Source organism: Coffea arabica, chromosome 8c (genome assembly GCF_036785885.1).
Source record: "Coffea arabica cultivar ET-39 chromosome 8c, Coffea Arabica ET-39 HiFi, whole genome shotgun sequence".
In the NCBI taxonomy this organism is placed as follows: Eukaryota; Viridiplantae; Streptophyta; class Magnoliopsida; order Gentianales; family Rubiaceae; genus Coffea; species Coffea arabica.
The window spans coordinates 18,537,718-18,551,309 of record NC_092325.1 but is presented as its reverse complement, the minus strand read 5'-3'; the positions used below and the strand labels follow the sequence as shown (position 1 = coordinate 18,551,309).

The 13,592-nt window shown below is 38.4% G+C and overlaps 1 pseudogene; it reads left to right on the top strand.

Moving 5' to 3' along the window:
• The window catches only part of LOC113735794 (origin of replication complex subunit 2-like), a 48,999-nt pseudogene extending 35,660 nt beyond the window's left edge, over positions 1-13,339 (top strand).
• Positions 13,340-13,592: the final 253 nt, after the last annotated feature.

Here is a 13,592-nt window from a genome sequence, read left to right as displayed (position 1 = left end):
CCAAGACTAAGGCCATTTTCTAATTTCTGGTTTGCTATTATACTCATTTATGCATATGAAACCCTTTTGGGGTTGTGTTTAGCATTGCTATATGACTCGTTACCGAGTCTCTTTTAGGGCTTGCTTTCATTTCGGTTGTTTCCTAGTTAACTTTTGTACTTGTACCACTTTGAGCCTAGTGAACGGCTTTTGGGAAATGAGATGAATTTTGTGTGAGATGTTGGGACTGATTTGAGGATAGAATGAAGCCTTAATGGCTGGAAAAAATAAGAAATTTAGGGGAAGTGCTGCCCGATTTTCTAGGCCGTTTGGTTCCTTTAAGTTGGGTTTACCTTTTGGTAGAATGAAAGGCTTTTGGGTTATTTGCGCCTAGGTCTTCATGCTACCTTTTCGTTTCCAAGAAAATCATGTTTTGCACCCTTGCATTAGTAATTATTTGGCAAGGCGTACGACGTGTAGTCGAGCCTCACATGTGCATTCTGTTTACTCGATTCTGGAAGTAAAACCTTCAATTGGTTTATTTTGATTATTTTAGGGTTTCTTGGCGGTTAAGGCCAATCTGAAGTGAAACTTTTTGAAGTTGAATCGGTGAGTGTACCACTCCCCTTCATTGTTGTTTAACTTGATTTTGCTCTGCAATCTGTTTATTTGTTCGAGACGAGGGTGTACTTTATCACACTCGTTCTCTAGTCTGATCATATGCCAATTTACTATGCAAAATTTGAATCTGTTATCTATGTCTGCATCTGTTCGGATTTCTATGACCTATGAGCTCAATCCTGTGGCTAAGTTATTCGAGTCGGGCCGGCAAGGGCCTGGACGATTAGATAACGAACCACGGTAGTCTGTTCGGGGATTTTGGGTATTGAGACCCTTGATTCCGGGTATACTCGAGTATTACCATTTCTGTTCGGTTACGGTGAGCGGGCCCGGTAAAGGGGTGTTTGGTGGACGGAATTCGGTGTAAAGAGGGGTCTACGGACGTTTGGTTCTATATACGTTGACGGAGAGTCAACCGGTTTGGATCAAGTACTGCGCTGGAAATTTGGCTCCTGAGAGCCACCCGTATCCTTCTGATTTGAATCATTGGTTCCTTTGCTTTACATCTGGCATGTGTATCTGATTTGTTAAATGTGAAATGCCATGATTTTTCTGCTATATGTTTGGTACCTCATTGAGCGCAAGCTCACCCCTTTCTGTTCCCTTTTGTTTTCCTTACAGGAAAATAAACACTTTTGGTCTGGACTTGACAAATGGCTGCCAAATTGAGCTAATTGAACATATCTTTTGTATAGCTCATGTATTAAAACCCTAAGTGTACTTTTGGGGCGTTTTCTCTTCTGATTTGGCAAACCGTGTATATGTATCAACTTTTGAAAACTTTTGTATGTCCTTTTGGATTGTAATCGCTAAAGTTCAGATGTGAATGTTTGCTTGCTCTTTCGGTTGCGTTCTGACGGGTCGGTTACTATTCATGGCCGACTCCGGATTTCATTTTTTTTGTTTTGGGTTATTTTACCATCTTGACTTGTTTACGCTCGTTTGTAAGTTCCGGATCGCTATTCATAGCTCTACTCTGATCCGTAGTCCTGGCGAGAGTTGGGCAGGCAGTCCGCTAACCCCTTTGGTTCGCCTTAGGGGAAAGTGGGGCTGTCACAGAATTAGACTTTGCTCAAAACATGAAAGTTGTAGGTATTGATGTGTTTGAGGTGACTGTAAAATTTCAGGTTATTTGGATTAGTGTAGAGTGAGATATGATGAAATTACTGTAGCTGTTCTGCTTTGATCAGAATGCGAAAACGGCGATAGTAATTGGCCATTTTGACTGGAATTGGTTTGGATTTTGGAGTTGGTGTCTTCTGATGAAATGTATCTGGATTTCTTAGCTAACTTATGCCTTTGGAATTTCGGCATTTGGACTTGTATGGACTGAGATATACCGATTACAGTTTTCTGTGTTTTGCAAACCTGTTTTGGTGATTCTGGTTTAGTGTTTGGCATTTTTGACCTAGTTGGGCTAGGAACTGGATTGAGTGACCTTCTACATTGCTGTAGCCCTATTCCATAGCTTCGAAACGGTGGGTCTTACACCCCCATCCGATAATTGTAGTGAGAGTTGTGCCATTACCGCATTATGACGTCAAAATCGGTTTTCTTATCAAGGCCTAAGTTAAAGCCCTTTTCTTAATTTCTGGTTTGCTATCATGCTTGTATATGTTTATAAAACCCTATTGGGGTTGTAATTGGCATGGCTATATGGCTCGGTATCGAGTCTCATTGAATGTGTTACATGTTTTAGGACGTGACGGTAGCTCACGACGTCTTGGTGATCACGGTGTATGAAACACCACTTTCTTGCTTGGTGAGTATACTACTCACTTACTTGTTATAATGTGGCTTTGCTATGTGTATTTGATGCCTTGAAGGCATAATTGGTTATTGGAATTGATTGAGGTGAGGGTGTACTTGACCACCCTCACCCCTTGTAATTTCCTTCATGGCTATTTACCGTTTTACTGAAATACTGCATTTGTTATATGAGATACTGAATTCCATGCATGGAAACTGATTTGGTGTCGTTGGACGAGTATCCAACGGCTTTACTGCATTACTGAACTCAACCCCGTATGGTAGTTAATTGGATCGAGCCGGCGAGGGCTTGGTCGTGAAAATCATCATGCCACGGGGACTGTACTGGGGAACCTTGTGGTAATGAGACCCTTGGTTCCGGTATACTCGAGTATTACCAAAACTACTGAAATGGAGTGCGGGCCCGGTTGGGGTATGTTGGGTGGAAGGATTGGAAGTAAATTGAGGTCTACGGTTGTTTGGTACTTTTAACATTGACGGAGGGTCAATGAGGTTGGATCAAGATTGCAAGCGTGGAAATGGGCTCTTGAGAGCCGACCGTATCCTTTTACCGTTTGGCTTCATTGCTTATTTGTATACTTGAAGTGATTGGTTATGCTATATGCTATTGGTTGCTAATGTAGTAGTATACCACTGGGCTTTAGCTTATTCCGTGTTATTTGTTTTCCTTACAGGGATATAACTACTTTTGAGAATGGATTGGATAGTCAATTGCCAAGTTGAGCATGTAAATGTCTTTTGTGTAGCTCTTGAAATGAAACCCTAATGTGTAACGGGTTCATTTCCTTTTGATAGGCAAACCGAATTTGTACTACCTTATTGTATGGTTTTGGCTTGCCGTTTTGGCTTGTAAATGTTGAATTGATGTATATATATGCTTGGTTGACGTTTGGATGGATTTCGGATCAATGCGATTTTCAAACGGAAAAGAAAAAATTTTTGGCGAGGATGAACAGTGCCGAATCCGGCCAGGAATCCGGCCAGAAACTGGCCGGATTGAAGGCCGGATTGCCTGAGGGAAATTGGAAATCCGGCCAGTTGCATTCGGCCTGGAATCCGGCCAGACAATCCGGTCGGAATCTTGGCCGGATTGCCGGCCGGATTGCGAAGGGAAATTGAAAATTTTTGGATTGCTCTCGGCCTTGTATCCGGCTGAGAATCCGGCCGGATTCTGACGTGTCTTCTACTGTTCATTTCAGCTTCGATTTTCGTTTTTTTTTATTTTGAGATTTTGACTTGTTTGCGCGCAATGGGTTGTTCCGGAACGTAATATATATCGACGTAAACTGAACCGTTAGTCCTGGCGAGAGTTGGGCAGGCAGTCCGCTAACCCCTTTGGTTCGCCTTAGGGGAAGGTGGGGCTGTCACAAATTCGGCACAAGACTAGCTCGAATTTGAGTCACAAGTTGCAGCCTCAGAATTTTGTTCTTGTAAAACAGAGAAACAGAACAGCCGACTTAAAATAGTTGGTTTGGCTCACATACATGGAACCAGAATGTACATTTTATATCGTCGGAAAGGTTGGAATGTCTAGTTTCAAATGCCACTGACGGCACTCGATTTCGACATCGGAGTTCAAAATTATGGTCGAAATACGAAAGCTGATCAGAGCATTTCGGAAATAGTTCCAGATTTACTAGCTTTGTTAAATCGATTTATTTAACCAACCTAACCTCAATATTTTTCAATGAAACTTTGAACACCATATATTCAACATATCAACATGATATACAAGTCATGAAACCCTCAAAATTTTGCAAAAAGGGGTGCGATTAAAACAGGGCAAATCTGAACATTTTTGAACTATGCATCTCTTGAAGTCGAGACTAGCTAGGTATCATTAATCTACCCATTTGAGCGCTAAACTAGCATTGAAACCATCATCAATCATTAATCCAAGGGTGGGAATTCATAGAGCCCACCATCAAAATTTTCCAACCATCATTTACCAAAGAAAAATTCCAGAACAATTGCAAAATTTCAGTTTCACTTCCTCGGCTTTCACAAAAATTTCCAGCAGCTAGTTGGTCATAAACCCAACTTTTTACTCGGCTAAAACATGATATTAAGTACTCAAAACTAACATGCATGACTAATTAATGGGATTACTATCAGTTCTAGTTTACATCAAATTCGAACAGCAACTTTTATCATCCACAATTCCAGAATTTTGTTCAACCATTCTCGGATGACATGCATGCGGCAGATTTTTGTTTCATTCAAATTTCTGGTTTACACACAGCCAATTAATCTCATGCAGGGCTTAATCATCCAGTATTTAGTTAGTTAAACACACAACCAAGTAAGAATCAAACACTTTCCAGCAAATTTCATACTAAAATACCCAAAACAACTCCATCGGCTAAGCTGGAAGATTGGTTTAACAATCCAGCAACATCCAATAAAATTTTCCATCCATACAACCGAATTCCTAGCCATAAAGATCACATGCAAGACCAAATAACAAACTATCTATCAGATTGGATCCAAAATCAAGTTCAAATGTCATCAAAAATCACCATTTAACCAGAAATTCATCCCAATTCTCTCGATTGACATGCATGCAACCGGATTTTTGGTATTCCTTCAATTTTCTTGCTTAATCCAAGTTAATTAGCTTCATGCAGAGCTAGATCATCCAGACTTTGGTTAGTTAAACATACATATAGCTCAGATCATCAAAACTTGGTCAACCGAAGCTGCAAATTTCCAGCTTAAACTCTCGGCAGCCATTTTCTTCTCAAACAGATTTTTCTATAACTTAAGTTATCATCTAGCCACACAATCTCACATACACGCTTATAGTCAGCTTCATCAACCCATAAACATATCCTCTAAGTTCAGAAATTACCTTAGCTTGAAGCCTAAAACACACGACTAGCTGCTGCAAACTCTTCCCTCTCGGTCAGCCCAGAAATGCAGCCCGTCACTCCTCCTCTCTCTTGTCCAAGCTTGCGACTGGGATGGTGAATGTTTAGCCCTCAGTCCTCTTCACTAACTCACGGTTGGAATGGATATAGAATAGCAGGTTTCACCTTTTTTTTTTCTCTCTAGCTCACGGACAGAAAAACAAAGCAAAGTGTTCGGCTCTCTCTCACTTTCACTCTTGGCTTGCAGAGTGCAGCTCTCTCTCTCTCTCTTGGTCGATGATACCAAGGCAGAAGGTGAAGTGAAATGGAATGGTGTTATGGAAATGTTGAGGTTGCTGAAATGGGAAGCTAAGTCACGGATGAGGGAAATGGGGTGTAAGTGGAGACTGAAATGCAATCCGACAGAAATGGAAATGTGGTTTGAGATGTGAAATAGAAAGAATGGTATACGGTGCCGCGGTTTGTAATATGAGATGATGAGGAAGTATTGTGGTGCCGTGGTTTTGGATGTGAAATGGGGTAATGGTATAAGGTGCCGCGGTTTTAGGAGTAGAGGTTTCGTGAATTAAAATCGGTTGCGTATAGAATTGGTGATAGTTGCGGTAATTGAACTTGCGGTCAGAGGTTTTGTTTGGTTTGCATGGAAAGGTAAGGGCATTTTAGTCTTTTCACTTTGCTCCCTAACCTCAACTTAATTTCCCAATTCCGACTTAATTCTAAAAATTATCCCCAAGCGTGATTTAAACGCCTAATTATACCCTAATACACCTAAACCATTTTATCGAATAATTATCGATTAAACTTGAATATTGAGATTCCTAGTAATTCTTATATTATTTAGCGATTAATTTAATTATTAGAATTTCCAATTATTATTTCTCAAAGAATAGAGTTAGTCTAACTCGAAATTTATCGATTTAGTAATATAAAGTCAAGTGAAATAATAATTAAATTCCAGGGTGTCAATTTGCACATAAAAATTATTTTTACGCACTTATTGTGAAAACAAAGAAAGATAAGAATATATTTATCGAATTTTCACGCCTTAAGTATGTTTAGTATATTAGAATCATATTTATCTAAAATTCATTGATTTTCATCTTAACGCGGAAATTCTTATTAACATTTAACGTTAGCAACTAATTGGAATTAATTATTGAAATTCAAGAAATTTTATATAATTAATCTACTCAGGTAGTATTAATTTTAACATAGAGAAGACTAAGTATTTTAGCATTTTATGTTAAGGCGATAAATTATTCTAACTCCAAAGATTTTAATTTAGTCTAACAAAACCAAGAAATTTCATAACTTAGGAAAATTATATTATTTCTCACATGAAAAGTGTTTTTACGAACTTATTTGGAAACAGGTGAAAGTAATGCTAGAAATTATTAAAGAATTAAAGAAAATGCAAATGAAATATGCACTGGCTTATATATATATTTTTCAGGGTTCTCACAGTTTGGGGAAATTGTATTTTAAAAATGAGGGTTCTCACAGTTTTCCCCTCGAGCCCTCACAAGTCCAATGCTTGTGAGAGAGCGTTAGATATGGGCTAGTCCAATGCTAGACCCTTAGAAATCCTCCGACACTAGATCATGTTTGTATGACTACATTACATTCTCATGCATATTTTTCACTTTTTAGGGTCTTTTATCATTTTGCATGACATCCCTCCTTATACATATATCCCTTCCCCCATATTTTCCCTTATATGTATATTACTTACCCCTTTGTATGAAACACGACATTAGACTTGCATTTCATCTAAGCATTAGACCTAGGTTAGTACATTTGCTTGATTAGACTAGGAAAAACCCCTCGGATATGGGATATGGACGAGTTTGGCTTCTCTAGCCTTAGCACGCTCGTATTCCCTCTATTTAAATGGAACATTGAAAGTCACAAGTATAAGTCCCCCGCACCCATTATGATGCATTCCTTTAGGTCATACACATTTGTATATTATTATTATTTTTCTTTACTTCTTCTTTCTTTTGAGTCTCATGACTTGCATTATTCGTGACTTCTTCGGAAAGTCTTTATTGGGCATCACAATTAATGTGATTGGTACCAAATAAGTTTTGAAGATACATTTCAACCCCTCGACACCCTCCTAGGTGTAGGGTATGCATTCATATAGTACATCCAAATGTGATAAATTCTTTGGTTAAAACAAGAAAATCTTTGACTAAATCACGCAACTAGCTTTGGCTAGGTCGAAGGGGTGCCTTGGATTTTTATCCTTGCCTTCCCCTTTGTCACACCCCGAATATTAGGAGGTTGTTTGTAAAGAAGATACTAAAGTGTATTTCTTTGGGTTTGATTAAAACCTTATTTTGTTTTAAAAGACTAGAAACCCTAATATTGTAGTCAAAAACCCTAGTTTACTTGTGACTGACCGGTTTTCTTAAATCTTTCGCATTTTAATTGAAACCCTAATTTTAATCATTGGAATTGTAAAATCCATCACGTTTTCTTAAAAATTTTCTTTTATTTAAAAATTATTATTTATTAAAGCCCTAATATCCAACTATTCCACAATAAGTGCAAATAGACCTAGAAAGTAGGGTTTCACTCTTCGTTTCCAAGATTGGGGCAAATTAGGGTTTTCGCGATTTTTCCGCCGGATGAATTTTCAGTATGGAGCAAGGATCAAATTTGGTGATTAAAAGTGACTTTTAAGTGAGAAATAATATGTGATTAGGAGCAATGAGATAAGGTTGGTGAATAGGAAGTAAAAACCCTAGTACGTGTGTTTTTAAGAAAAACGGCGCGAACCGGCGGGTCCCGCGCACTACCGGTTGAACGCACCACTTGACCACCACTTTCTTACCATACAAGCTTATTGATATTTGAGCAAAATATCTTCTCAATTTCCAGCTATCTTGACCGAAATTAGAGGCTAGAAATAGCAAGGAAAAAAAGAGAAAAAAATGAAAGGTGGTGGTGGCGACACCTAGAGTTTCTTGGCCAAGAAAGTTACCATCCTTCTTAACCCAATTTTTGCACCTTTCCTCTTCATTATTTCAGCTTCTTGGCTGACCAAAGAGAGAGAGAAAGTGAGAGCAAGAAAACAATTTCCTTCTTCTTGATCTTAGCTATCCAAGTGGGAAAATCAACTTCCAAACCGATTAAAGTACTAGTTGTGATCTTAAGAAGCTAGGGCAAACAAAAATTTCCAAAGGAGGTGGAGTATCACACTTCCAAGCTTTGTTTTGAGGTATAAAATCTGATCATGGTTGTTGTCCATTTAAATTTTGGTTTAAGATGATAGTTAGCTCCTGTTTTGGCTTGATTACAAGTTATGCAATTGTTGTGATGATTTTTGGATGATATATGCAAGTTAGGGTCTAATAAATTTCTGACTAAACTTGTTGTATAGCTAGTATATATTGTATATAAGGTTATATAAGGGGCTTTGGTAGTGTTGGAAGTAAGAAATCAGGGAAGGTTGGATTGAAAACTGAAAATTCCAGATTTCTGGAAAATTTTCCCCCTTTCTGTCCGGTTTTGTTGCCTCATGTTAGAGGCCGAATTCGCCTTAGGTCAAAACATGAAAGTTGTATAGAATGGTATTTTATAGTTTCCCATAAAATTTCAGCTCAATCGGAGCAACGTAGCTTGTGAAAAGATGAAAATACCCTCGCTGATCTAGGTCACTTACCAGAGTTCCGCGTGGACAGTTTAGTCTATTTGATTGCATTTATTCATTATAATCCGTTTGGATTTAGCCTTTCACCAAAACATGAAAGTTTCGGTTCCCTGTCTTAGCTTTTCAACGCCACCAAGAACGTCTTAAACGGACCTTGGTAGACTGAGATATGGCCATTTGAATGCAGTATGGTTGATTAGCCGAATAGTTGGAACCAGGTTATATGAATTGGGAATTTGATTAGGTTACACTGGAAATTGGACTATGTGCTCTTCATGGAAATTGTAGGGCTTCGTCTTAGCTTTGAATTGGTATAAGTTGTACCTCAATCTGATAAGCGTAGCCTCGGATGTGTCCATTCCGTAAAAACCCATCAAAACTGTCTTTTGTAAACGTCGTTTCCGCACTCGTTATTAGCTTGATTTCTTGTTGTTGTATTGTTTTGAGCCTATTGAATGGCTATTAAAATGAAATTGTGTTATGGGTAACCTTGGGTTTGGTTGAATAAAAGAATGAAGCCATAAATGGCTGCAAAATTAGGTAAACACAAAGGGCGTGCTGCCTAAATTTACGCTCGAGGACTATAGAAATACACTTGCGACTTGGGTAGAGTTGATATGAATATCACTTGAACCATCTAGGGTATTTGAGTCTTCTTGTTCCGAGGTATATAAGTAAGGACTTGGCCGAATTTGTACCCTTGAGAAATGAAATAATGATTGCTCGGAGTATGTTTTCCTTGTACTTTCGACTCGTATGGCATTTTCAAGTATAAATGTTACAAAGTTTTATCGTTTAAAAAACGAGCAAGTGTTTCACGAATGTCTCTCAAATGAATTTCAGTTATTTGATTCTCATTGAACGAAACGTTTAAGTTTCGAATCTTAGTCATGTTTCAAAGTTCTCAAATTAAATTTTTATCGCAGATCTGGACTCCAAACCTGGAGTATAACTGAACGTGAATACTAGAAGCACTATATCTTTTGGTGAGTGCTTTCAAATACCGAATTGCACTAGATACTTGAACTTGATACGTGACCAATATGATTACATGTTATATACGTGAATTGTTAGGGCAAGAGTGTACTTTATCGCACTTGCCCTTACATGATATACTTGTTTATTGTTGCAATTGACTTGATATACTTGTTTATGATGTGCGCACTTCCTGGAATTCCAGAAACCCTGTGGCGAGTTACTCTAGTCGAGCCGGCAAGGGTTTGGTCGATTGGGTAACGAACCCTGGGTCTCTTGTATTGTCGAGTGGAGTGATATCTCCTCGACTAATCGGTATTCTCGAGTATTACCACCCGTGTTTCTTGAGGATTTTGGGCCCAGCTGGGGGTTTGAACGGTGGACGGAGAGTCGTTAAGTGGTGTTCTACTGGATTGGTTACTTACTTAAAAGTTGACGGAGTGTCAACTGTTACTTGTTCAAACTCTGGAGATGCAATGGGAATTTGGCACCTGAGAGCCTTCCGTATCCTTCTACTTGAAAATGATTATTGCTTATCGGATTGTTGTTCCTTTTGAAAACCAAAAGCACTTTATACTTGCTCATTTGGAAATTTGCTACTTGAAGTGTTAGTGTTCATCTTCATGAACTTGTTAAGCTCGCTCACTTTGAAATTGGGACTTGAAATATTATTGTCCACTCTTATGAATTTTGATGCCATTAACTTGCTACGTTGATATTCGTACTTTTAAAATGGTCAATTTGTTGTTTGGAACCTCACTGGGCTATTAGCTCATTCCACGCTATTTGTTTTCCTTACAGGGGGTACGAGCGAGGCGTGAGATGTGTAAAGACTTGCGTAGTCTAGTTGTTTAACTTTTGACTTTTGTCTTGTACTCGCGCTATTCCTCGAATAGAATGTTTTGTATTTGGATTGTATCCGCTTTGAACCAGTTTGGGTATATTGAGGCTTTGTACCTTGATTTTCATCAATGTAAATTCTAAACTTGAATTGCGATGTTATTTATGGTCCATGAATGAATGCACGTGATACGAGTGAGTGAGTCCTGGCGAGAGTTGGGCAGGCGGTCCGCCAAACCCTTTGGTACGCCTTAGGGAGAGGTAGGGTCGTCACACCCTTCGTCAAATGTGACTCCTGAACCTTTCCTTTGATTTTCGTAGACTAGGAGTCGTTTAAAAGGGGTTTTTTCTATTTTTTTCCTTTGAAAATTCATTTTTTGGTGACTTGGTACACCTTAATTCTATACCAAGTGGCGACTCCGATTTTTTATTCGAAAACCCTTTTTAAACTATCATTTTGGGTCAAATTGTCGCATTTTCAAGTCCCATCTAGACCCACATATTTTTCTTCATTTTTCCTTGTAAATAAAAAATTCATTTTTCAAACAAAAATTCACCTTTTAAAACCATTTATTTATTTCTTAAAAAATGGGGCGCGACAACTCGAACTGTAAAAACTTTGAAGTTTTTTTTGGTATGTAGAAACTTTGTATCTGGATTTGAGCATCAATGTATATATTAAGTTGAAGTGGATATGTTATTTATTTTCTATGGATGCACGTTATTTTACTTGAGCTATGAGTGAGTGCGTGAGCGAGTCCTGGCGAGAGCTGGACAGGCGGTCCGCCGAACCCTTTGGTTCGCCTTAGGGGAAGGTGGGGCCGTCACATGCTTTGTATTCTATTTTAGTGCAGGATTTTTGTTGAAGTTTCAACTAATTTTCAGAGTTTTAAGTTCATCATTGCTGATAAAGCCGTAGAATGATTAGGCTTTATAAGTCATAGCTTGATTTATTCGCTACCCGAATGTAGACTTGTATAATTTCCTTTAGTGCTTGGTAATCATTGGGAACTAATTCAGTTTGTTGAGTGTTATAAGAAGTACTGGTAGGCTTTGGCAGCGTAGGGGTGTATTAATAATGAGTCTTGCATGGATATTTGAGAGGCTTGAGTCATGGTGATTATAGCTTCTGATGCATCTGTGATGTTGAATTGGTGATACAATCAGCACTAGTTTATCATGCTGTTTGGATAGCAGTTAAAAGTTATCTTTTCATGTGATAGAGTATATAGATGAAATGCCGAAACTTTAATTTGTCTCCTTGTCAAGGTTGCCTTTGGTGAGGTTGTGACTAGATTTTGCATATCCCTTAATCCTGATTTCGAAAAAGTGCTTTGATCTGATGTATGAGTTTATAACTTTGAACTTGGACAACTTCTATGGTTATGTTTGTGTGAAATAAGATTAAATTTTGCTAGCATATGATTCTTTAGCTTAAGGGATGCTTGGTATCGAACACTGCTCAGGCTGATCATGCTGGTGCTTCTACCATTATTTTCATGCTGATGCTTTTTATGTTGGTTTTCACCCATAAAAGGTAGGATCCAATTCTTCTCTTTTACTATAATATGTCTTCTCTGTAGATAGAAGTAGAATGGTCTTTGTTTGTGATACAAGCATTGTTATTCCACATGGTAGGTTGTTATAACCTTAGCTGAGCTTCTATGCGATCAATTGAAAGCCCAACAGAAGTTTACATCCAGGAGTTTGCATAAGCACCAACAACCATTTATACTCGATCAATGGATGATTTAATAGCATTTTTGGATCAACATCACCTAGAGAATAGTGATTCTTTTATCTGTGTTCTTGTCCACAATATTGATGGGCTTGGGTTGCATGATCATGACACATAGCAATATATGTAAGAATTGCTGCTTGTTCCAATATCCGTGTGGTCGCTTCCATCAACCATGTAAATGCACTTCTTTGTAAGTATTTTATCTGATTTTGCTAATTTAAGTTAGCAGTAGGTTAAGCTAGCTGCAAAAGGACCTTACATTTGTTGACCATTTTATCAGTACGTGCTAGTCAGCCTATGTCATCAATGATTCGCATGTTTCTATGTTATATTTGCTATTGAAAATGCTAAGAGTACTAATTTTGTTCTGCTAGTGTGGGATAAGAAGATGGTTCACACGCAGTTCAACCGATATTGGCATCATGTTCCTACCTTTGCTCCATATAAGGTCGAAGGAATATTTTTGCCTCTCATTCTTGCTCAGGGTGGGAGTTCCCAGAATGTCAAGATGGCTTCAATTGTCTTGCCGAGTTTGACGCCCAATGCTCAAAGTGTTTTTACAGTGCTAGCAGAACATCAGCTGGCCAATCCAGATGAAGAAGGCAAGTGACTGGCTTACTTGTTTTTCTTTTCAACAACATTTTGCAACAAAAATCAAAGTTGTTTATCCTGAATATTTTCTCCAGGGATGCCAGTCAATAACCTGTATGCAACTTGCCGAGAGCGCTTCTGGTCAGTAGCCAGATTACTTTGAATTCTCATTTGACAGAATTTAAGGATCATGATTTGCTCAAGACCAGAAGGGATACAGAAGGCCAGGATTGCTTGTACATTCCTATCCCAAATGAAGTACTTGAAAATATCATAAAAGATACAAGTCAATAGAGAGGAGTTCCTTGTCAGCTGGATGTTGCAGTTTGTGCGGTAAACAAAAGATGCATGTTCATCATTTCAGGGACCTCCAGTATTTTACTAGTACCTCATAGATCAGTTTATCGAGCCTCGGACAAGTAACAAGAAATAATTGGAAGATTCTTTGTGGCAACAGCATGACTTGTCACTAAACTGTGGTGCAATCTTTTAGTACTTGTTTGGGATTTTAGTACTTGTTACCCACTTTCAGTTTAACAAATTATAT